Source organism: Martes martes (assembly GCF_963455335.1).
Source record: "Martes martes genome assembly, chromosome: 7".
In the NCBI taxonomy this organism is placed as follows: domain Eukaryota; kingdom Metazoa; phylum Chordata; class Mammalia; order Carnivora; family Mustelidae; genus Martes; species Martes martes.
Genome location: NC_137894.1, coordinates 144,311,775 through 144,333,422, shown reverse-complemented (window position 1 = coordinate 144,333,422; position 21,648 = coordinate 144,311,775). Strand labels below are relative to the sequence as shown.

General features: G+C 66.4%; 1 gene segment (V, D, J or C); it reads left to right on the top strand.

Annotated features, from left to right (window-relative positions):
- The window catches only part of LOC308346153 (Ig alpha-1 chain C region-like), a 121,406-nt gene extending 110,789 nt beyond the window's left edge, over positions 1-10,617 (top strand). Inside the window, exons 2-4 of the C gene segment in view lie at positions 9,158-9,463; positions 9,637-9,978; positions 10,160-10,617.
- The last annotated feature ends 11,031 nt before the right edge of the window (positions 10,618-21,648 follow it).

The following is a 21,648-nucleotide window of genomic DNA, read 5'->3' as shown; positions in this document are numbered from 1 at the left end:
CCGGGGCCACCCCGGGTCCTGCGAGCTCAGCTGCTGAGGTCCTCAGGCTGCCAGGAGTAAAACTGAGTGGGGAGGGGGCTGGGAGACCAGGCAGGGGGCCCACAGGTCATGCAGGGACAGCAGAGCTGCTGGGTGCCTGGGCCAGGGCTGGGGGTGTGGACCGAGAGAGGGCAGGTCACCCCACACCTGCAAACCCATGGGGCTTCAGACCCCCGGGCCTCCGGGGGCAGCTCAGAGCGGTCTGGACGAGGCCAGGGCATCACTGCCGTCTCCCCTCCTCGGGGCGGGGGGCCAAGCCTGCCGTCCCCCACCGGCCCGTGCTGAGGCTGGACCAGGGAGGGCTGACTGGCCCGTGCCCGCAGAGCTGGAGCTCCGGGAGCTGTGTGCGGAGGCCGCCGAGAGCGCGGAGCTGGACGAGCTGTGGGCCAGCCTGCTCACCTTCATCACCCTCTTCCTGCTCTGCGTCGGCTACGGCGCCGCCGTCACCCTGCTCAAGGTGGGAGCCCGGGGCGCCGGAGGCCCGGGGCAGGGGGCGCTCCCGGCAGAGCCGTCCTCACGAGTGCCCTCCTCCCAGGTGAAGTGGGTCCTGGCCGCCGTCCTGCAGGAGAAGCCACGGGCCATCCGAGACTACGCCAACATCGTGCGTCCGGCCGACTAGGTGCACACACGGCACAGCGAGGCCGTGCTTTCCCCTCCCCGGGCTGGAGGCAGTCTGCTTGCTGGCCGCGGGAGGACGAGAGCACACACGCCCGCAGAGCGGCCAGAGCCAGACGCACAAGGCCAGCACACAGACATCCAGAAACTTCCAGCTGGGCCCCAAGGTCCAAGGCACCCAGGGGACCTGCCACAGCCCGACGCCAGGCCGCTTGGGCACAAGCCCTTCCCACAGAGTGACCTGAGCTGGGCGAGGGTGCTGAGCCCTGGGCTCCTCCCTGGTCCTGGGGTCAGGACTGCTCCTGTTCTCACGGAGAAGCCCCCAGAGCACAAGGAGCGTAAAGCCCGGGGCCCACTCGCCACGAAGCGTCCAGACCCAAACCCAGGATGCAGAGTCCAAGTCCAGGGCACGACCTCGGCTCCCAGACTCGGGCCCACCTCCCTGGCACCGGGTCCCCGTGCCCACCCCTGTGCCCAGCCCCAGCCCCTGCCCAGCCTTCCCACTGGCCACTGGCAGCCCCTGGCGCGCTGCGGGTCAGAGAAGAGCTCCCGGGGAGAAGCCGCGGGCCTGCTCAGGGCTGCGTGCGGGACTCCAGGACTCCCGGAGAAGGAGCTCCCCACGGGTCCCGCCTCAGCCAGCAGCCCCCACCCCGTCCACCCAGGCCTCACCTCGCCTCTCGCTCCTACCTTGGCAACCCTGTTGCCTTCCTTTTGAGTGTCACAGTAAAGTTCCTTCTTACACACCCCAGCCACCTGAGCGTGCTTTGGGAGAGGCGTCTCCTGACCTAAGGGGGTGGGAGGCAGCCCCCCGAGGGCGTGGCCAAGGGGCCAGAGGGAAGGGCGCAGGGGCCAGTGCAGGGCCAGAAGCCCCAGGTGACCAGCCGGCTGTTCGCTGCAAGCGTCCCTTCGACACCCGCAGAGACACCGAGCTCAGTCCGGTCACACGTGCTCTGCTCATCTCCAGCCAAGACTCCCTGCCCCTTCCCTTGCTGATGCAAAAAGCCACAGCATCCCCTGGGCCAACCGAAGCGGCTTCCTCCGGGGCCAGTGCAGGAGGGCACAGAAACCCAGCTGCACACACACACCAAGGTCAGGACCGCCATCAGCCTCCAGGGACCACCGGTCCCCCCGCGTCCGCATCTGTCCACCCACTGAGCACACGTACGGGCCGGTCCTTGGCCCCCAACCCGCCATCCCACCTGGAGGTCCCCATGAGCTGAGCACGACACGCAAGCCAGAGCCGCCGGGACTGGCCACCGCCGTCCTCCAGCAGAAACCCGAGGAGTCTGGAACCCAGGAGCCAAGGCTGGAGGGATGGCGGCCGGCCAGGCACAGGGCTGGGCACGAGGGTAAAGAGCTGGTTTCCCTGCCTGGAGGCGCCTTCCCCTAGGGTGTCTGCCCAGTGCACTGGGGACGGGGAGACCATGTCCGCGCACCTGAAGACAGGCTGCCTCATCTACGAAGAGTGCTCAGGGCCCAGGACAAGGGAGCACGGGAGCGGCCCTTCACAGAAAGGGAAAACCATGTGGCCGAGAGTCGGAAGAAGATTCAGGAGCTACCAAAGTCCCGCTAAGGAGGACACAGGCAGCTGGTGCCGTGCCCCAAGCCTATGCGCCAACGCCACACGGACGTAGACACGGATTGGACGCTGGCGCGGACTCGGACGCGGACTCGGACAGACTTGGACACGGACCACGGAGGGAACTGAGTGAGGCCAGAGGGCAGGCTGAGGGGGTCGGACCTTGGCTGCTCGCCTCCCGCCCAGGGCACAACTCCCAGGACCCCAGCACGTGTGACGCCACTTCCAGACCTGGAGGGTTTGGTCTGAATAGAACACCAAGCAGGTGTGGGGGCAGAACACAGGACAAGGCCACACCCCGCCCGGCTCGCACGCCCACGCACACACGCACTCACATGCACACACGCGTGCGCACACACGTGCTCTCAGGAGACCCGCCCCACACTGGTCCAGAGAAGGAGACGCCCGCGGTACGGCCATCCCGAGCGCCCAGCCAGGCTCTGCTCTAACGGCGACCGAGCTCACAGGGCCGTGACCCGACCTTAGACCAGCGGCTCCGTCTTTGCCCCCAGCACACCCTCTACGTCTGCTCCGGCCGCGCGCGACCTGCAGGAAACTCGCAGACATCCAGACACGTCCCCGTGACGTCGGAGCCACGCGGCCTCGCTCGGACTAAACGCGGGAGATGGTCTGGAGCCTCCTGGAATGTCCTCGGTCGCGACGATCTGTACCTCTTGATGGGAGAAACGCCGCCCTAAATGCCGCCTCCGGGGCCCGCGCGGGTCCCAGCAGCTGCCCCCCGGGCCTCCAGGAGCACCTTCCCTTTTCCCTTAAAATTGTTAAAAAGGGAGTCAGGCAGGAACAGGCCCTCTATCCTCCCCGCATGGCCCAGACCCCTGTGGAGTCGTGGCGAGGGGGGAGGAAAGTTCTGGAGCCGGACACTGGATACGGCCCAAAAGTACACATAGGCGGCTCGAGAGAGAGTCAGAGAGCGCGATGGGCGGGTACGTGGGTGGGGGCAGGGATGGACGGTAGATACACAGACGGACAGAGAGGGGTGGGGACGGACGGTGGATGGGCAGAATCACGGGTGGACGGACAGGTGGAGAGATGACAGATACGCAGGTGCACAATAGAATAAAATTCTAGGAGAGCTTTGTCCGTTCTGCGCCGACGAGACCCACACCCTCCTGCAAGGTTCTCGGGAGCCCAGGCCTAGGCGCCTCCCTCCCGTCTCCTGGACCGAGGGTCCCCCAAGGGCAGAGCTGAGTCTCTTCCTTCTCTGGTGCCCCCGATCAGAAGACCTGCCCCATGGACCCCAGCATGAGGACAAGGGCCGGGCTCACACCGACCGCGAGAGCCAGAGGCCATCGCACCCGGCGGAGTGCACGCAGCCCGAGCCAGGGAGGCCGCTGCGCTGGTCACCGGTCAGGAGGGCCCGTGGAGGCCCAGCACACGGGGCGCACAGCCCGAGAGCAGGCCTCGGGGTGGACGGCGCCAGGGACGCTGCCTTCATGGCCCCCCGGCAGGAAAGGGCCTTCTCGGGGCCCCTCGGTCCCTCTTTCTCTCCTGCTGTCACGAACCCAGCACGGTTGGCCGAGTGCTGGCCCCCGAAAGCCACGTCCACGGCCTAATTCCTGGAACCTGTGAATGCCACCTTGTTCGGAGAACGGGTCTTTGCAGGTGTGGCTGACGTTAAGGCACTTCGGATGAGATGGGCCAGGCCCGGGGTGTGACGGCGGGTGTCCCACAAGAGGCTGAGGAGGAGGGGCACGGACGGAGAGGAGAAGCCCCACGATGGTGGGGGCAGGGCTGGGAGGGGCGGCGGTCCCACCCCACGGCGACCTCCAGAGCTGCGGAAGGAAATTCCGTTGTTCTCAGGCCCTGAGTCTGTGGTCCTTGTCACAGCAGCCCCAGGACTCTTGCACACCCAGCCAGCAGGCCTCAGCCAAGCGGAATGAGAGGACTTCTTGGCTCTTTCCACTGCCGGTAGGACCATCCTGCAGGCACAGCCCCCGGCCTGCGGAAGGTACGGGTCCCGCTCAGCAGAGTACGTGGCGGCCTCTCTCCCGAGTCCCGGCTCTTTCCACTCACTGCTGCAGGCGGCCGGCCAGGACCGTGACGACGCACCTCAGCCCAAAGGACACCTCCTGTGGCCTGTGTTCTGGGCCGTGTGTTCCCACGATGCCCACATGTCAGTGTCTGGGCTGGGGACAGGGAGGCTGAGGGAGAAGGCGTCCCACCGCGTCTGCCCGACCCCTGGGTGCTGCCCACCCTGCTTCTCATTCCTCCTGATCCCGGGGGTGGCGGTCGCCCTGGGGGGTCCCGTGCTGGGGCCCTAGAGAGCGCCGAGTGCGGGGGTGTCGGGCAGACCCTGCGGCAGGCTCCAGGGACAGACACGTGCCGCGCAGGCCGTGGTGCTCTCACGAGGGTATGCGGGGGTGGTAGGGACGAGAGACATTCGCTTCCGGGAGGACTGTCCCTCACGGGTGACAACGCGGGGATCCCAGGTTTCCACCCCCGGCCCCGCTCCCTGCGTCCATCTCCTGCTCTCCCACGGCCGCCCCCGCGCACAGGGAGGAAGCGTGCTCAGCTGACACCTGCTTCAGCCTGACGCTTGCTACCGCTCCCCCTGGTGGTGTCCTTCCCGGGGGCGGGCCACCGGCTCGTCCACAACCGTCCGTGCTTGAGGACGCGCAGCATCCAGGGAAGGACCCAGGACAGCAGCGGGGAGGGCCAGGCAGGGTGCCGGGGAGCCGGCAACGGGGATGCAGCCCGAGAGCCCTGGGCTGGGGGTGCGCACGGGTGGCCCCTCAGCTCCCCCAGCTCCGGCTGGGCTGGGCTGGGCTGGGCTCAGGCACAGCGCCCAGCCCCTCTCCAGCTGGACGACGGGCCCCGGCCACACGAGCGCTGGCTGAGGAAGGGCAGCCCCTGGCCGTGGCCGTGCTGGCTCCTCACCCTCACACCGCCCTGAGGCCAGCGGGTTCACCAGGGGTCACTGGGCAAGCCCTGTCCCTCCAGGCCCCACCCCCCATCTCCACCTCCCAGACCATCTCTACCTCGGCGTCCCTGAACGCCTCTCGGTGTCCAGGTCAGCCTTTGCTTCCTGGCATCTCGGGCACCAGACAGCCACGTGGAGCCCCGACCTCCTCCAGGGCTCCCGCCTCCCACCCACACGGCCTCAGACCAGAGCCGGGCTCCTGGGGGTCGCACAGGTCAGGCCACATACACCTGGCCCCACCACAGCCAGACCACAGACCAGACATGACGTGGAGGCGAGCAGCCACCGCTGGTGGGACAGGAAGTGGGCAAGCGACCCCATCCGTGGGCCAGACAGTCACGCAATCCCTCAAAGCCCCCCCCCACAGCCTCTGCTGCCTGCAGCGGCACGCACCCCAGCGCAGGGCAGGGGGCTGCTGGGACCTCACAGCCATCAGGCCGGCGCACGGCAGGCTGTGGCCTCTAACCTCCCTCCAGGGCTCCGGGCAGACGGGCCCGTGGACGTGCAGCACGGGGCCACCGGGCACAGGGAGGCCTGGCCTCTCAGATGTGATGGACCCCAGGCAACCTCGAGCAGGTGGCTCCGAATACGGTCCAGACCTCGTCTCGTCAGTCAGACCGTCCTGAACCCGGCTGGGCCCGGGAAGATGGAGAATAAGCACCAAGACAGACCAGAGGAAGAAAGGCAGGTTGGCCTGGAGGCCATAAATATCACAGAGCAGAAAACCAGAATAAGTACAATTAAGGCTGCTGTGGGCTACACTAGACTGGGCTGGGCTGGGCTGAACTGGGCTGAGCTGGGCTGAACTGGGCTGAACTGGGCTGGGCTGAGCTGGGCTGAACTGGGCTGAACTGGGCTAAACTGGGCTGAACTGGGCTGAGCTAAGCTGGGCTGGCCTTTGCTGGGCTAAGCTGGGCTGAGCTGGGCTGGGCTGAGCTGGGCTAAACTGGGTTGAACTGGGCTGAGCTGGGCTGGGCTGGCCTGTGCTGGGCTGAGCTGGGCTGAGCTGGGCTGGGCTGAGCTGGGCTGAGCTGGGCTGAGCTGAACTGGGCTGAACTGGGCTGAGCTGGGCTGTGCTGGGCTGAGCTGGGCTGGGCTGGGCTGAACTGGGCTGGGCTGGGCTGAACTGGGCTGGGCTGAGCTGGGCTGAACTGGGCTGAACTGGGCTAAACTGGGCTGAACTGGGCTGAGCTAAGCTGGGCTGGCCTTTGCTGGGCTAAGCTGGGCTGAGCTGGGCTGGGCTGAGCTGGGCTAAACTGGGTTGAACTGGGCTGAGCTGGGCTGGGCTGGCCTGTGCTGGGCTGAGCTGGGCTGAGCTGGGCTGGGCTGAGCTGGGCTGAGCTGAACTGGGCTGAACTGGGCTGAGCTGGGCTGTGCTGGGCTGAGCTGGGCTGGGCTGAACTGGGCTAAACTGGGTTGAACTGGGCTAAGCTGGGCTGGGCTGGCCTGTGCTGGGCTGAGCTGGGCTGAGCTGGGCTGGGCTGAGCTGGGCTGAGCTGAACTGGGCTGAACTGGGCTGAGCTGGGCTGTGCTGGGCTGAGCTGGGCTGTGCTGGGCTGAGCTGGGCTAAACTGGGCTGAACTGGGCTGGGCTGGGCTGAGCTGGGCTGGGCTGGGCTGGGCTGGGCTGAACTGGGCTGAACTGGGCTGAGCTGGGCTGGGCTGAGCTGGGCTGAGCTGGGCTGAACTGGGCTGAACTGGGCTGAGCTCGGCTGAGCTGAGCTGGGCTGGGCTGGGCTGGCCTGGGCTGGGCTAAGCTGGGCTGAGCTGGGCTGAGCTGGGCTGAGCTGGGCTGTGCTGGGCTGAACTGGGCTGGGCTGGGCTGAACTGGGCTGGGCTGAGCTGGGCTGAACTGGGCTAAACTGGGCTGAACTGGGCTGAGCTAAGCTGGGCTGGCCTTTGCTGGGCTAAGCTGGGCTGAGCTGGGCTGGGCTGAGCTGGGCTAAACTGGGTTGAACTGGGCTGAGCTGGGCTGGGCTGGCCTGTGCTGGGCTGAGCTGGGCTGAGCTGGGCTGGGCTGAGCTGGGCTGAGCTGAACTGGGCTGAACTGGGCTGAGCTGGGCTGTGCTGGGCTGAGCTGGGCTGGGCTGAACTGGGCTAAACTGGGTTGAACTGGGCTAAGCTGGGCTGGGCTGGCCTGTGCTGGGCTGAGCTGGGCTGAGCTGGGCTGGGCTGAGCTGGGCTGAGCTGAACTGGGCTGAACTGGGCTGAGCTGGGCTGTGCTGGGCTGAGCTGGGCTGTGCTGGGCTGAGCTGGGCTAAACTGGGCTGAACTGGGCTGGGCTGGGCTGAGCTGGGCTGGGCTGGGCTGGGCTGGGCTGAACTGGGCTGAACTGGGCTGAGCTGGGCTGGGCTGAGCTGGGCTGAGCTGGGCTGAACTGGGCTGAACTGGGCTGAGCTCGGCTGAGCTGAGCTGGGCTGGGCTGGGCTGGCCTGGGCTGGGCTAAGCTGGGCTGAGCTGGGCTGAGCTGGGCTGAGCTGGGCTGTGCTGGGCTGAACTGGGCTAAACTGGGCTGAACTGGGCTAAGCTGGGCTGGGCTGGCCTGTGCTGGGCTGAGCTGGGCTGAGCTGGGCTGGGCTGGGCTGGGCTGGGCTGAACTGGGCTGAACTGGGCTGAGCTGGGCTGGGCTGAGCTGGGCTGAGCTGGGCTGGGCTGGGCTGAACTGGGCTGAACTGGGCTGAGCTGGGCTGGGCTGAGCTGGGCTGAGCTGGGCTGTGCTGGGCTGAACTGGGCTAAACTGGGCTGAACTGGGCTAAGCTGGGCTGGGCTGGCCTGTGCTGGGCTGAGCTGGGCTGAGCTGGGCTGGGCTGGGCTGGGCTGGGCTGAACTGGGCTGAACTGGGCTGAGCTGGGCTGGGCTGGGCTGGCCTGTGCTGGGCTGAGCTGGGCTGAGCTGGGCTGAGCTGGGCTGGGCTGGGCTGAACTGGGCTGAACTGGGCTGGGCTGGGCTGAGCTGGGCTGAGTTGGGCTGAATTGGGCTGAATTGGGCTGGGCTGGGCTGGGCTGGGCTGAACTGGGCTGAACTGGGCTGAACTGGGCTGAGCTCGGCTGAGCTGAGCTGGGCTGGGCTGGCCTGGGCTGGCCTGGGCTGGGCTAAGCTGGGCTGAGTTGGGCTGAATTGGGCTGAATTGGGCTGGGCTGGGCTGGGCTGGGCTGAACTGGGCTGAACTGGGCTGAACTGGGCTGAGCTCGGCTGAGCTGAGCTGGGCTGGGCTGGCCTGGGCTGGCCTGGGCTGGGCTAAGCTGGGCTGAGTTGGGCTGAATTGGGCTGAATTGGGCTGGGCTGGGCTGGGCTGGGCTGAACTGGGCTGAACTGGGCTGAGCTCGGCTGAGCTGGGCTGGGATGAGCTGGGCTAGTGACTGAGGTCAACAGCAAGGGGTACACTGCGTTTGTATCACCCCCAGAGATCCAGCCAATCTGTTCCCCGTGTTCTAAGGGGGTATGGGGGCTACACCATGGGGTTGTACCATGGGGTCCCCGGAGGAGCCCTTTCTCCTCCCGTGTGACCCCTGCACAGCCAAGAGGCCGTGGTGCAGGCTCACTTCCTGGGCTGCCCTGTCCTGGCCTGTGCCCTCCCTCTGGGCCCTCCTCTCGTGAGCCCCAGAACCCAGCAGGGAGTGTGTGCGCGCCCACCGCACAGATGGGAAGTTGAGGCTTCAGCAGCTCCCGCAGACTCAGCCACGGAGTGGGAGAGCCACGCTCCATCACCACAGGTCCCGAGGCCTTCCCCGAGCCGCGTGCCCGGGCGGTGGTGGCAGAACCGTGTCCAGAGGACCGTGTCCAGAGTCAGTGCAGCCGGACGCAGGCCTCTGGCTCCGACCCCAGGTCCTTGGCACGTGAGCTGCGGGAGCTTGGGGCGGTCCCGAGCCGTCTCCGTGCAAGTTTCCTCAGTGCACGGAAGAATCGGGCTTTGTGCTGGGCCTGTGAGGCTGTGTCGGGGTCCAGGGCCCTGCCCACGGCCTCACCGAGCGTCCTGTGTTGCAGAGCCCAAAGCCAGCCCCACGCTCTTCCCGCTGAGCCTCTACAGCCGCGACGAAGCCGGGTCCGTGGTCGTCGCCTGCCTGGTCCAAGGGTTCTTCCCACCGGAGCCCGTGTACGTGACCTGGAGCCCCGGCAAGGAGGGCGCGTCCGTCAGGAACTTCCCCCCAGCGCAGGCCGCGGCCGGCGGTCTGTACACCATGAGCAGCCAGCTGACCCTGCCGGCCGCCCAGTGCCCCGACGGGTCGTCCGTGGAGTGCCGCGTTCAGCACCTCTCCGACCCCAGCAAGGCTGTGTCTGTGCCCTGCCAAGGTCAGAGGGCGGGGGGCGGGACCACCCTATTCAGTGGCCACGTGCCACTTTGTCCCCGAGGGCACCGCACCAGGGCGGGAGTGGGCTGCCGAGGCAGGCCCCACGAGGGAGCCGGGGGTGGGGAGGGCAGGCGGGCAGAGGGGCGCCCTGACCTGCTGCGATCTCTCTCTCAGGTCCAAGACCGTGTCCCGATTGTCACTGTCCCTCGTGTGACCAGCCCCGCCTGTCACTTCACCCGCCTGCCCTCGAGGATCTGCTTCTGGGCTCCAATGCCAGCCTCACGTGCACGCTGAGTGGCCTGAAAGACCCCAAGGGAGCCTCCTTCAGCTGGACGCCCTCCGGGGGGAAGGACGCCGTCCAGAAGGCCCCCGAGCGGGACGCCTGCGGCTGCTACAGCGTGTCCAGCGTGCTGCCGGGCTGCGCGGAGCCGTGGAACAATGGGGTCACCTTCTCCTGCACGGCCACCCACCCCGAGTCCAAGAGCCCGATAACCGGCAACATCAGCAAACTCCTAGGTGGGCGCAGACCCTCTGGAGGCGCGGCTCGGCGCCCACACCCGCCTCCGCCCTCTCGCCCGGGGCTCGGGCGCTCCCGCCCACGGTTTACAAAGGGAAGCCGAGGCCTGGGGCGCCCAGGGGCAGAGGGGCTCCTCCCCACCACCACCCCAGACCCCTGACCTGGCTCTCTGCTCCCCAGGAAACACCTTCCGGCCCCAGGTCCACCTGCTGCCGCCGCCGTCGGAGGAGCTGGCCCTCAACGAGCTGGTGTCGCTGACCTGCTTGGTGAGGGGCTTCAGCCCCAAGGACGTGCTGGTCCGCTGGCTGCAGGAGACCCAGGAGCTGCCCCCGGAGAAGTACACGACCTGGGGGTCCCTGAAGGAGCCCGGCCAGGGCGTCCCCACCTTCGCCGTGACCAGCGTGCTGAGGGTCGACGCCGAGGCCTGGAAGCAGGGGGACAAGTTCTCCTGCATGGTGGGCCACGAGGCCTTGCCCGGGTCCTTCACCCAGAAGACCATCGACCGCCTGGCGGGTAAACCCACCCACGTCAACGTGTCTGTGGTCATGGCAGAGGTGGATGGCGTCTGCTACTGAAGCGCCCGCCCGTCCTCCCTGAATAAAGTCCATGTTCGCCCGGAGCGACCCCGGGCCCCCCTGAGGCCACTGTCTGTCCGTATTCGGGGTCTGTGGCCGCCGAGGCAGGGGAGGCTGGAGGACGGAAGGGCACCTGCTTCCCTGACCCTCACGAGCCTTCACCCCGTGGGCTCACGCGTGTGTGAGTGTGAGCGTCAGTGTGCGTGCATGGTACACGGCAGGCGAGCTGGGAGCAGAGCCCGGGCCGGCAGCCGGCCCTGAGAGCGGGACACCGGCTCAGCCCTCCGAGGGCACTGGTGTGCTTGCTCCTACCTCAGAAAGGCCTCTAGGGGCAGCCGGGAGGGACCAGAGGGAGGCAGGGGAACAGGGGTCCCTGAAGAGGCAGGTGTCGCTGTCCCGGGTCATGGCAGGACTCCGGGGGGACCCACACCACCCTCGGTGGGTGCAAGGCACACAGTCGCAAGACGGCCCCCTGGCGCCCCGGACGAGGAAGCCACCCCCCTCCAAACTGCTCTGCACGCGGCACACCCCCGTGCACGCAGTCCCCCACGCTCACACGCACGTGCCCTCCAGGGGCAGGGAGTCCCCGGCCCAGCCCCGGCCCCGGCAAGATGCCCCACGCCCTTCCCTGTGTGCCCCACTGCGCGCCGCTCGGGCCGATCCCACAAACCCCGCCCAGGCAGCCCCTGCCCCCTGCCTGACCCCCAGACTCAAGCCTCCCACCCCTTCCTGAGCCCAAGGGCGGCCCAAACCACAGACAGGAGGGTAGGCCAGGTCCTGCAGAGACAGCGCCCACCCAAGGCCCCTCTGCAGCTGCCGCTAGAGACTTTCTGGCCGGAAGGGAGGTTTGGGGAGAGGGAGCACAGGCGCAGAGCCGTGGCCACCGCGGGATGGGACGGCTGGCGGCGCGGTTCCCACCAGGGGGCAGCGGGGCCCCTGCTCTTGTCGCAGGCGCCTTCTGGGCTTCCCCAGGGAGCCTGGTCCTCTGGCTTCCTCCCTCGGCTCCCAGGGCCAAAGTGAGGTGGGGACACCCACCCGCGCGGCCACTGCTCCCCTCTCAAGGGTCCAGTCACCAAAGGACAAGAGGGGGAGCCACAGGCTAATGGGGGGAAGCCCTGCCATAGAGAAGCGTTCCAGCCGCCGGGGGAGCCAGCAGCCGGCCCTCGGAAACATGTCCCAGGGAGGTGGGGAGGGGAGGAAGCAGAGGGACAGATCGTAGGACATGTAACGGATGGAAGCACAGACAGATGGAGGGAGGGAGGGAGGGAGGGAGGGAGGGACGGATGGACGGACAGATGGGGGTGTGGATAGACGGTTGGACGGATGGACGGACAGACTGATGGGTGGATGTGTGGATGGGTGGGTGGATAGATGGTTGGACAGACAGACAGAGAGGTGGACGGGTGGGTGGGTGGATGCACGGAAAGGCAGATAGATAGGTGGATGGACGGATGGATGGATGGACGGATGGACTGGCGGACGGACGGATGGACTGACGATTGGATGTGTCAGTGTAGATAAGCAGGTCCAAATCCCGCTTCATGTAGAAAGTCCATGGCCTGGGATCCTGAAAACAGCCTGTGCTTGTGGCCTTTACCTGGGCCTCTCTCATGCTCCTTGTAGCTCATCAGCCACGTTCCCCGGGAAGGCAACGTGCCCATCCAGCCCTTGGCCCACGGAACCCCAGAGGCAGACTTACGTCTCAACCTGGAGCACCCTGAGGGTGGCATGTCTGGTCCTCTCTGACCCCAGCTAGGGCCCAGACCAAGACTGACCCATGAACAAGGGCTCGGTGAAGGCTTGGCAAGCACACCTATGGGGCCGGGACCCAGGAGGCCTTGGGCCTGGGCTCTATTCAGAGAAGCAAAGCCAGTGTCCACGCTCTCCCAGTGCTAGGCCTCTTTCCCCAAGGTCCTTCCAAGACTCCTTCACCAGTGGGGGTCCCTGGGGGCCTGTCACCCCACCCTCCCTGAGAGAGGGCACCCTCATCGCCCTCGTCCTGACCCTGAGGGTGTGTGGGAGGGAAGGCGTCGGCTCGACCCCCCCCGACCCAGGCCTGGGTCTGGCAGACCCACAGTGTCTTGCAGATTGCCGGCAGCCGCGTCCCTGGCTGGTGCTGGACCTGCCGCAGGAAGACCTGGAGGACGACGCCCCAGGAGCCGGCCTGTGGCCCACCACCGTCACCCTGCTCACCCTCTTCCTGCTGAGTCTCTTCTACAGCACAGTACTGACAGTGACAAGTGTGCGGGGCCCAGCCGACAGCAGAGAGGGCCCCCAGTACTGAGCAGAGGTCAGCCAGGCACAGGTAGGGGTGAGGAGGCAGAGTGCTGGGCTGACTGGGGCAGGCGGGTCGGCCACTAGAGCCCCTGCCTGTCCCCCACCCCTGGGGCTCTAACTTCCCAAGGAGGTGGGCCCCCTCATCGACACTGAGGACAGGGGCGGTCCTGGGGGGCAGATGAAACGACCCCCAGCAGGATCCGGGACTGAGAGCCCTGGGTGCTGTCACTGCAGGGTTCAATCCGTCTCCCCTGAGTCAAGGAGGGCTGGGGACAGGCCACTGGCAAGGACCTCCCCTGGGCCCTGACCCCACTGTCTCTGCAGGGAGGAGTCTGAAGGAGCCTCCCGGAACCCCCGCTGAATGCCAGAGCTCAACCCTTCTCAGAAGCTGCCCACCCACCCCCCCCCCACAGGCCTTGTTGGTGCAATAAACGGATCCCAAGGACAGAGTTCTCAGAGTCTAAATGAGGGGGGGGGGACAGAGGCTTGGGAGAGGGGGACACCTGTCTCATGGCCCAAGGTGAGGCCTCCTTCTCCTACAACCCACCAGCTCTGCAAAAAGCACAGTGCAGGACAAGAGCGGTCCTTCACCGAGGATAGTATGAAGCAAGACCACTCCCGACCGCTGCACCCAGGACATTGGTCCTGGTCACTGAGACCTGGTCCTGGTCCCTGAGCCCTGGTCCTGGTCCCTGAGACCTAGTTCTGGTCATTGTGACCTGGTACAGATCACTAGGCCATGGTCCTGGCCACTGAGACCTGGTCCTGGTCCCTGAGCCCTAGTCCTGGTCCCTGAGACCTAGTTCTGGTCATTGTGACCTGGTACAGATCACTAGGCCATGGTCCTGGCCACTGAGACCTGGTCCTGGTCCCTGAGCCCTGGTCCTGGTCCCTGAGACCTAGTTCTGGTCATTGTGACCTGGTACAGATCACTAGGCCATGGTCCTGGCCACTGAGACCTGGTCCTGGTCCCTGAGCCCTGGTCCTGGTCCCTGAGACCTAGTTCTGGTCATTGTGACCTGGTACAGATCACTAGGCCATGGTCCTGGCCACTGAGACCTGGTCCTGGTCCCTGAGCCCTGGTCCTGGTCACTGAAACCTGGTACTAACCACCAGGCCTTGGTTCTGGTTGCTGATCCCTGGTTCTGATCATTGAGACCTAGTACTGATCACTGGACCCTGGTCCTGGTCACTGAGCCCTGGTCCTCATCACTGGGCCCTGTTCCTGGTCACGGGGCCCTAGTCTTTATGAATGAGCCCTAGTTCTTATCACTGGGCCTGGTCCTTATCACCAGGTCCTGGTCCTCATCACTGGACTCTATCTAGTCCTGGTCACTGAGCCCTGGTCCCCTTCACTGGTCCCTGGTCCTGATAACGGTCCCTGGTCCTGGTCTCTGAGACCTAGTACAGATCAATGGGCCTTGGTCCTCATCGCTGAGCCCTGGTCCTCGTCACTGGGCTCTAGTCCTCGTCACTAGCCCTGGTCCTGGTCCCTGGGCCCTCGTTCTAGTCACCGTTCCCTGGTCCTCTTCACGGTGACCTGATCTAATCACTGAACACTGGTCCCAACCATTTTATTCTGATCACTTATCCATAGCCCTAGTCACTGAACCCTGCTCCTGGTCACTGGTCTCTGGTCTGATCCCTGAGCCCAGGTCCTGACCCCTGGATGCGGGTCCTGGGCACTGGGTCCTGGTCCCAGTCACTCCGCCCTGGTTCTGGTAACTAACCCCAATTCCTGGCCACTGAGCCCTTGTGCAAACACTGAGTCCTAGTGTTCAGTACAGGGTCAGGTGGTGACCCAACGCCCGTTTATCCTGGGTTGGAGCCCTTGCTCACGGCCTATGTCACACTTAGATCTGGAGCCCTGTTCCCATGCTTTGGGTCCTTAGTCCCGACGTTCCTCAGAAGGGGCCCACACCAAGGAGAGGGAGCCTCCCCGGGCATCTAAGACCCTCTTGGCCTGGGCACCAGACGGAGGATGTGGTGGTGTCTCCCACGACTGGTTTCCTCTTTTCCGCAGAGCGGTGTGTGGGTACTGACTGGAGGGAAAGCGAGTCAGGACAAGTCCAGGACCCATAAGGGCATGAGCCAGACCCCCAGGCCATGAGGGTCACCCACACAGGGTTACCTGGGGGGAGAGGCCTCAGTCGCAGGAGTGGGCACAGGGGTAGAGGCAACGGTGTTTGTGTTCTCTTGTTTTTCTCTTCCTTCTCAGGCTTCACCTGCGGAACACCCGAAATAGCCCTGGGGCGGGGGGGCTGGGTCATTGCGAGGCAGCCCGGCCAGGTGTCCCCACGAGAGACTGCTGTTCCCAGAATCAGGCCCGAAAACCGAGACCTGGCCAGATGGGCCTGGGGCCCAAGCAAGGGACTAGAGCCCAGAGGGCAATGTGGTGGCAGGGAGGTTCCCAAAACCGGCACAACAGCCCAGCCCCCACTTCATGTGCGCCCCATCAGCCAGGGCCAGCCAGGGCCAGCCCAGGGAAGCCAGGGTCAGCCAGGGTCAGCCCAGGGTCAACCAGGGTCAGCCAGGGTCAGCTGGGATCACCTTGGATAGCCAACGTCAGCCTGGGATCAGCCAGGGTCCACCAGGGTTAGGCCTTAGAGAGGCCGTGGTCAGCCAGAATTAGACAAAAGTCTCCTAGTTCTGCCAGGGTCAGCCAGGGTCACCCCAGGGTCACCCAGATCCAGCCCAGGGTCAGCCAGAGTCAGCCAGGGTTAGCCAGGGCCAGCCCACGGTCTGCCAGGGTCAGCCCAGGGTCAGCCAGGGTCAGCCGGGGACAGCGAGGGTCACCCAGGGTCAGCCAGGCCACCCCAGAGTCAGCCAGGATTAGTTGGGGCCAGCCCAGGGTCAGCCAGTGTCAGCCAGGATCAGCCAGGATCAGCCAGGGTCAGCCAGGGCCACCCCAGGGTCAGCCAGGGTTAGCTGGGGCCAGCCCAGGGTCAGCCAGGGTCAGCCCAGGGTGAGCCAGTGTCAGCGAGGGTCAGCCAGGATCAGCCAGGGACAGCCAGGGTCAGCCCAAGGTCAGCCCAGGGTCAGCCAGGGTTAGCTGGGGCCAGCCCAAGGTCAGGGTCAGCCAGAGTCAGCATAGGTTTGGCCAGGATCTGCCCAGGTGATGCTGACATCCCACCATTCAGGCCACCTCAGTGGGCCTCTAGCCAGCCACAGGATTCACAGTCATGCAGACCCTGAGGGCTGTGAATTGTGCCCAGAGAGCAGCCACGCTGGCTGGGACCCCGGCATTGCACTCTGGCACTGACCTCTGCCGGTCCCGCACCCGGTCACTCTCCGTCTCTCCCACCAGGGGCAGACTGTGAGCAAAACACCCAGCCTAGGCCGTGGACCAGGACAGACACACTCTCCCCAGGGCTCACAATAGGATGCACATCCCACCCCTGGGGCCACTGGGGGTCCAGGAAAGGGGAGACGACACTGGGCTCAGTGAGAGAGACAGAGAGTGGGAGAGACAGAGACAGGAAGGGAGAGACGCAGCGGTGGGGCGGTACTGGCACAGACCCTGCGGGCAGCCCCCCACAAGCCCCCCACAAGCCCCGCACACCCATGCACACTCACACACTCACACCGTGCCACACAAATACGCCCGCACTCCCACCACCTCCTCCTCCGGGCCCTGGGGGCTCAGGGGGTCCCGCTGTTGTCACTCAGGCCCGGACACTCCCCGTGGGACTGAGCAACACAGCCTGGTGTCTGGGTCCCAGCCTCACCCCCGTCCAGCCTTGGGGTCCAGGGGGTTGTGGGCGGGGCAGGGGCAGAGCAGTTGGGGGACCCCGGTGCCCCCTGGGGTCTGGCCCCCACGGCCACTGGGATGCCCACCGAGCCCCGTGCACTCGGCACTGTCCCCGTCCCAGCGCGAGCAGGCCTCTGGGCCTCGGGGAGAAACCCACAGGCTTGCCTGGGTCCTCCACACGGGGCTGGGAAGAGGGGGCCCCCGAGGCAGGGGAGGCACTGGGACTCCGGCTGCGGGGCTCAGGCCTGGAGCCAGGGCAGGGTCCCCCACGAGGGGCTGCCAGCCGGGGGCTGGGGGACAAGGGAGAACAAAGCAACCGCAGCACGCAGCCCGAGGACGGGTCATCAGGACAGCGGGATGGGGGGCTCCCAGAGTGCTGCGGGCCCTGGCAGGGCCGTGTGCGGGTTAGGCGTCTGTGGGAGGGGTCCAGGGGCTGCCCAGCGTGGCCAGGCGGGGTGGGAGCGGGGGCAGAGGAGCCCTGGCGGGGGGGGCTCCGGGGGGAGGCTGACTTTGCCGGCACCGAGCTTGGGCACAGGGTGGCTGCCACGTGGGGACCGGCCCCGGAGTGAGGGGGAGGCCGGGGTCCCACGGGGCGGGCAGGTGGGCTGCAGGGGCGCGGGGAGCCAGACCCGGAGGGAGAGTGGGGGTGCTCAGAACAGGTGTTTCGTGGCAGCCATGGCCACGGTCGCCAAACTGTGGAAAGAACCGAGACGCCCTTTTGTGTCAACGTGGACGATGCTGAGCGAAATAAGTCAAGCAGAGAGAGTCCGTTACCGTGTGGTTCCGCTCACTTGTGGAGCGTAAGGGAGAACCCGGAGGACACGGGGAGATGGGGAGGAGGAGGGACTTGCGGGACCCTGGGGGGGACACGAACCGTGAGAGACTGTGGACTCTGAGGGTTTCGGAGGGGCGGGGGTGGGGGAGCCCGGGGGGGTACTAAGGAGGGCCCGGGTCGCACGGAGCCCTGGGTGTGGGGCGGAAACGAGGAATTCTGGAGCAGCGCGTCCAAGACCTGCGATGTGCGGCCGGTGGCCAACATCACACAGGTAAAAAAAAGCAGTAGCCATCAGGGAGATTCAAGCCAAAACCACACTGAGATGCCACCTTACACCGGCAGAACAGCCCAAACTAGCAAGACGGGAAACAACGTGTGTCGGGGAGGATGGGGAGACGGGGGGACCCTCTTACACCGTTGGTGCGAGTGCACGTTGGTGCAGCCACGTTGGAGAACAGTGTGGAGATTCCCCAAGAAGTTAAAAATAGAGCCTCCCTAGGACCCTGCCATGGCACTGCTGGGTATTTACCCCAAAGACACAGATGCAGTGAAAAGAAGGGCCGTCTGCACCCCAATGTTCATAGCAGCCATGGCCACGGTCGCCAAACTGTGGAAAGAGCCAAGATGCCCTTCTGACGGACGGATGGATGAGGAAGATGTGGTCCATACCCACTATGGAGTATGACGCCTCCGTCAGAAAGGACGAACACCCAACGTTTGTAGCAACATGGACGGGACCGGAGGAGATGATGCTGAGTGAAATACGTCAAGCAGAGAGAGTCAAGTATCATAGGGTTTCACTCATCTGTGGAGCATAAGGAATAACAGGGAGGACATTGGGAAAAGGAAAGGAAAAGTGAATTGGGGGAAATCGGGGGGGGGGGTTGAACCATGAGAGACTATGGACTCAGAAACAAAGTGAGGGTTTTGGAGGGGCGGGGGTGGGAGGTTGGGGGAGCCTGGTGGTGGGTATTAGGGAGGGCACGGATTGCATGGAGCACTGGTGTGGTGCATAAACAATGAATACTGTTACGCTGAAAAGAAATTTAAAAAAATAAAATAAAATAAATTTAAAAAAAAGAAGCAAAGAACAGGTGTTCCTCATGGCCCCAGCAAGAGCGAGCTGGGGGCGGGGGGCGGGAGGGCCGGGGGCCAGGGACGGCGCACGGATGGAGGGCGCGGAGGGGTGCACCCTCCAGTCCTGAGAGAGGGGAGTCACGGGGAGGCAGGCCCAGCCTGGGAGTGGGGTCCCGGGCACGGCGAGGGCCGCGTGGGGGGCACGGGGGCAGGCTTGTGGGATCCCCGCGTTCCACACCCGACACGAGCGGGAGCTGGACGGTCACCTCTGCTCAGCCGTAAAGTAAAGCCCGTCTCGGCCCAGGTCCCACCAGCTCACGGCTCAGGTCTCGTGGGTCGGTGTCCCCGCAGCCCTCCCCCCCTCCTCTGCGCCGTCGGAGAGCATCCGAAAACCCTCGCTGAGGAGGGCGTGTGGTGGGGGGCCAAGGGTCAGGGCACGTCGGGCTCACCCCTGCCCCGCCGCCCCGCGCGCCCCCAGACCTCCCCTGCAGACCCCCAGCCTATGCCTCGGAGGCCCCGGGGCCTTGGCGGGCAGCCGAGCTCTGCCGTCCTCGCCGCCCTCACTGGGGACTCGGGACCTCCCGGTGTCCCCCAGACCCACTCACATTCCCCCATCCGCCCAGATGGAGTCGGGGGTGCCCGCCCCCCCCACTCGCCGTGTCCCCTGTCCTTGGCGGTCCCAGCCGGACCCTCGCCCTGGTCCCCTGTCCCTGCCCTGCTGTCCGGCACTGGGTCTGGGCACAGGGGCGGCCCCAGCCCTCTGGAGCTCAGGGAGCTGCAGGTTTCGGCTCGGCGGGCGCTGGCCATCGCTGGCCATCGCTGCCCCTCTGTGCCCCCAGACTGGCCCGCGGGGCGGGTCGGCATCACCAGCCTCTAGGGCCTCCCGTCAGGACCACTGGCCTCGGACACTCGTCCACTGAGGGGCACAGGTGCCTTGGGGCATGGCCCTGCTGCGACCCCGTCCCTTGGCTGCCACGCGCAGCGGGACCCGGGGTCCAGGCAGAGGCGGGCGCCTCCCTCAGCGAGGGTCACGAGGCCGGTCTCCCCCTGCTTCCTTCCCTCCTGCCGTGTTAGCCGGGAGCCCTCCAGGAGGAGACGTTCCCTCCTCTGCTTTCAGCGGGCGATGGTGGGGCGGGGTCGCGCCGGACGCAGCCGCTGGGCGCCGCGGACCGAGGGCGCCTCGCCCCTACTCCCGAGTTTGGGACTTGAAGAGACACAGGTGGAGAGAGACAGATGGACAGAGAGAGACGGAACAACAGGCAGAGACAGAGAGACACAGAGATGGACAGGGAGAGACAGACAAATAGAGAAGCGCACAAAGAGAGACAGAGACAGAGGCGGAGAGAAGGGGTGAGAGGTAGAGGGGAAACAGGGAGAGACACGGGCAAGGGAGAGGCAGAGCGGGAGGCCCTAATGCATGCAGAGTGTGGACAGGGAGGATGGGGACGAGGACAGGCCCAAGCAAGGCAGGGGACAACAGGCTGACCAGGGCTGGGTGCTGTGGTCACCCAGGGGCCCACAGGCTCGGGGACCCCATGCCTGTCCCCACGTGACCACAGGCCTGCTCTGTCCTCTGCACGGCCTCTCCTCTGACCCCTATACCCCACCCACCCGGGGGCTTGAAGCCTCCAGGCTGGCCTGCAGGGCAGCCTCCCTGGGGACCCTAGTCACTGAGGGGGACGTGCTGAGAACACTTCTCACTCACTAAAGTCACCATCTGCAGGGCGGCCACCGTGTCAGCCGTGTCCCTGTCCCAGGGCAGGCCTCTGCCAGCCGGGAGCGAGGAGGGTCCCCTCACCCCGAGGCCTGGGCTAAGCCCGCCGTGCGGTGGGGGCAGCGGCTGGGCCGCAGGTGCAGGGCGGCGGGAGCTATTTCTGGAAGTGGCCCCTGCGGGTGACAAGGATGTTTCTCAGTGTGGAACAAACAGCCATTTGCATGTCCCCTTCAGGGACAGCTTCGCCTGAAATGAGTAACTAGGGCAGAAACAGGTGTGGGGTGGGGGTGGGGTGGGTCTCCTGGGGGGCCCGAGCCCCTGCTGGTGCACTCCCACCCCCCACCTGGCCGCGCCGGCTCAGCCCAGGACCTCGGAGGCCGGCCGGGGCTGGGACGGGGCCACGGAAAGCCGTGGCCTGCTGGGATGTGGCCCCCCTCCGGGTGCAGGGCAGCAGGACAGAGCTCGCCCCTCGGGGGCTCCTGGGCCCGGTGTGGGTGGGCACAAAGAGCTGGGGGGGGCCTGCAGGCCTGTGGCTGAAGCCCACAGTGTCGCTGGTCCCAATGCTGGGAGACGCCCAGGGAGGCGGTGGGAAGGCAGGGAGGCCCAGAGGGCTCCGGACAGGGCAATGGCATGGCTGGCGAGGGGACACCGTGAAGCTCATGTTCCAAGACGATCCCTTGACATAGGCACCGGCCTCCTTAATGTGAAAGCAGGAGTGGGGCGAGGCGCCTCGGTCCGCGGCGCCCAGCGGCTGCGTCCGGCGCGACCCCGCCCCACCATCGCCCGCTGAAAGCAGAGGAGGGAACGTCTCCTCCTGGAGGGCTCCCGGCTAACACGGCAGGAGGGAAGGAAGCAGGGGGAGACCGGCCTCGTGACCCTCGCTGAGGGAGGCGCCCGCCTCTGCCTGGACCCCGGGTCCCGCTGCGCGTGGCAGCCAAGGGACGGGGTCGCAGCAGGGCCATGCCCCAAGGCACCTGTGCCCCTCAGTGGACGAGTGTCCGAGGCCAGTGGTCCTGACGGGAGGCCCTAGAGGCTGGTGATGCCGACCCGCCCCGCGGGCCAGTCTGGGGGCACAGAGGGGCAGCGACGGCCAGCGATGGCCAGCGCCCGCCGAGCCGAAACCTGCAGCTCCCTGAGCTCCAGAGGGCTGGGGCCGCCCCTGTGCCCAGACCCAGTGCCGGACAGCAGGGCAGGGACAGGGGACCAGGGCGAGGGTCCGGCTGGGACCGCCAAGGACAGGGGACACGGCGAGTGGGGGGGGCGGGCACCCCCGACTCCATCTGGGCGGATGGGGGAATGTGAGTGGGTCTGGGGGACACCGGGAGGTCCCGAGTCCCCAGTGAGGGCGGCGAGGACGGCAGAGCTCGGCTGCCCGCCAAGGCCCCGGGGCCTCCGAGGCATAGGCTGGGGGTCTGCAGGGGAGGTCTGGGGGCGCGCGGGGCGGCGGGGCAGGGGTGAGCCCGACGTGCCCTGACCCTTGGCCCCCCACCACACGCCCTC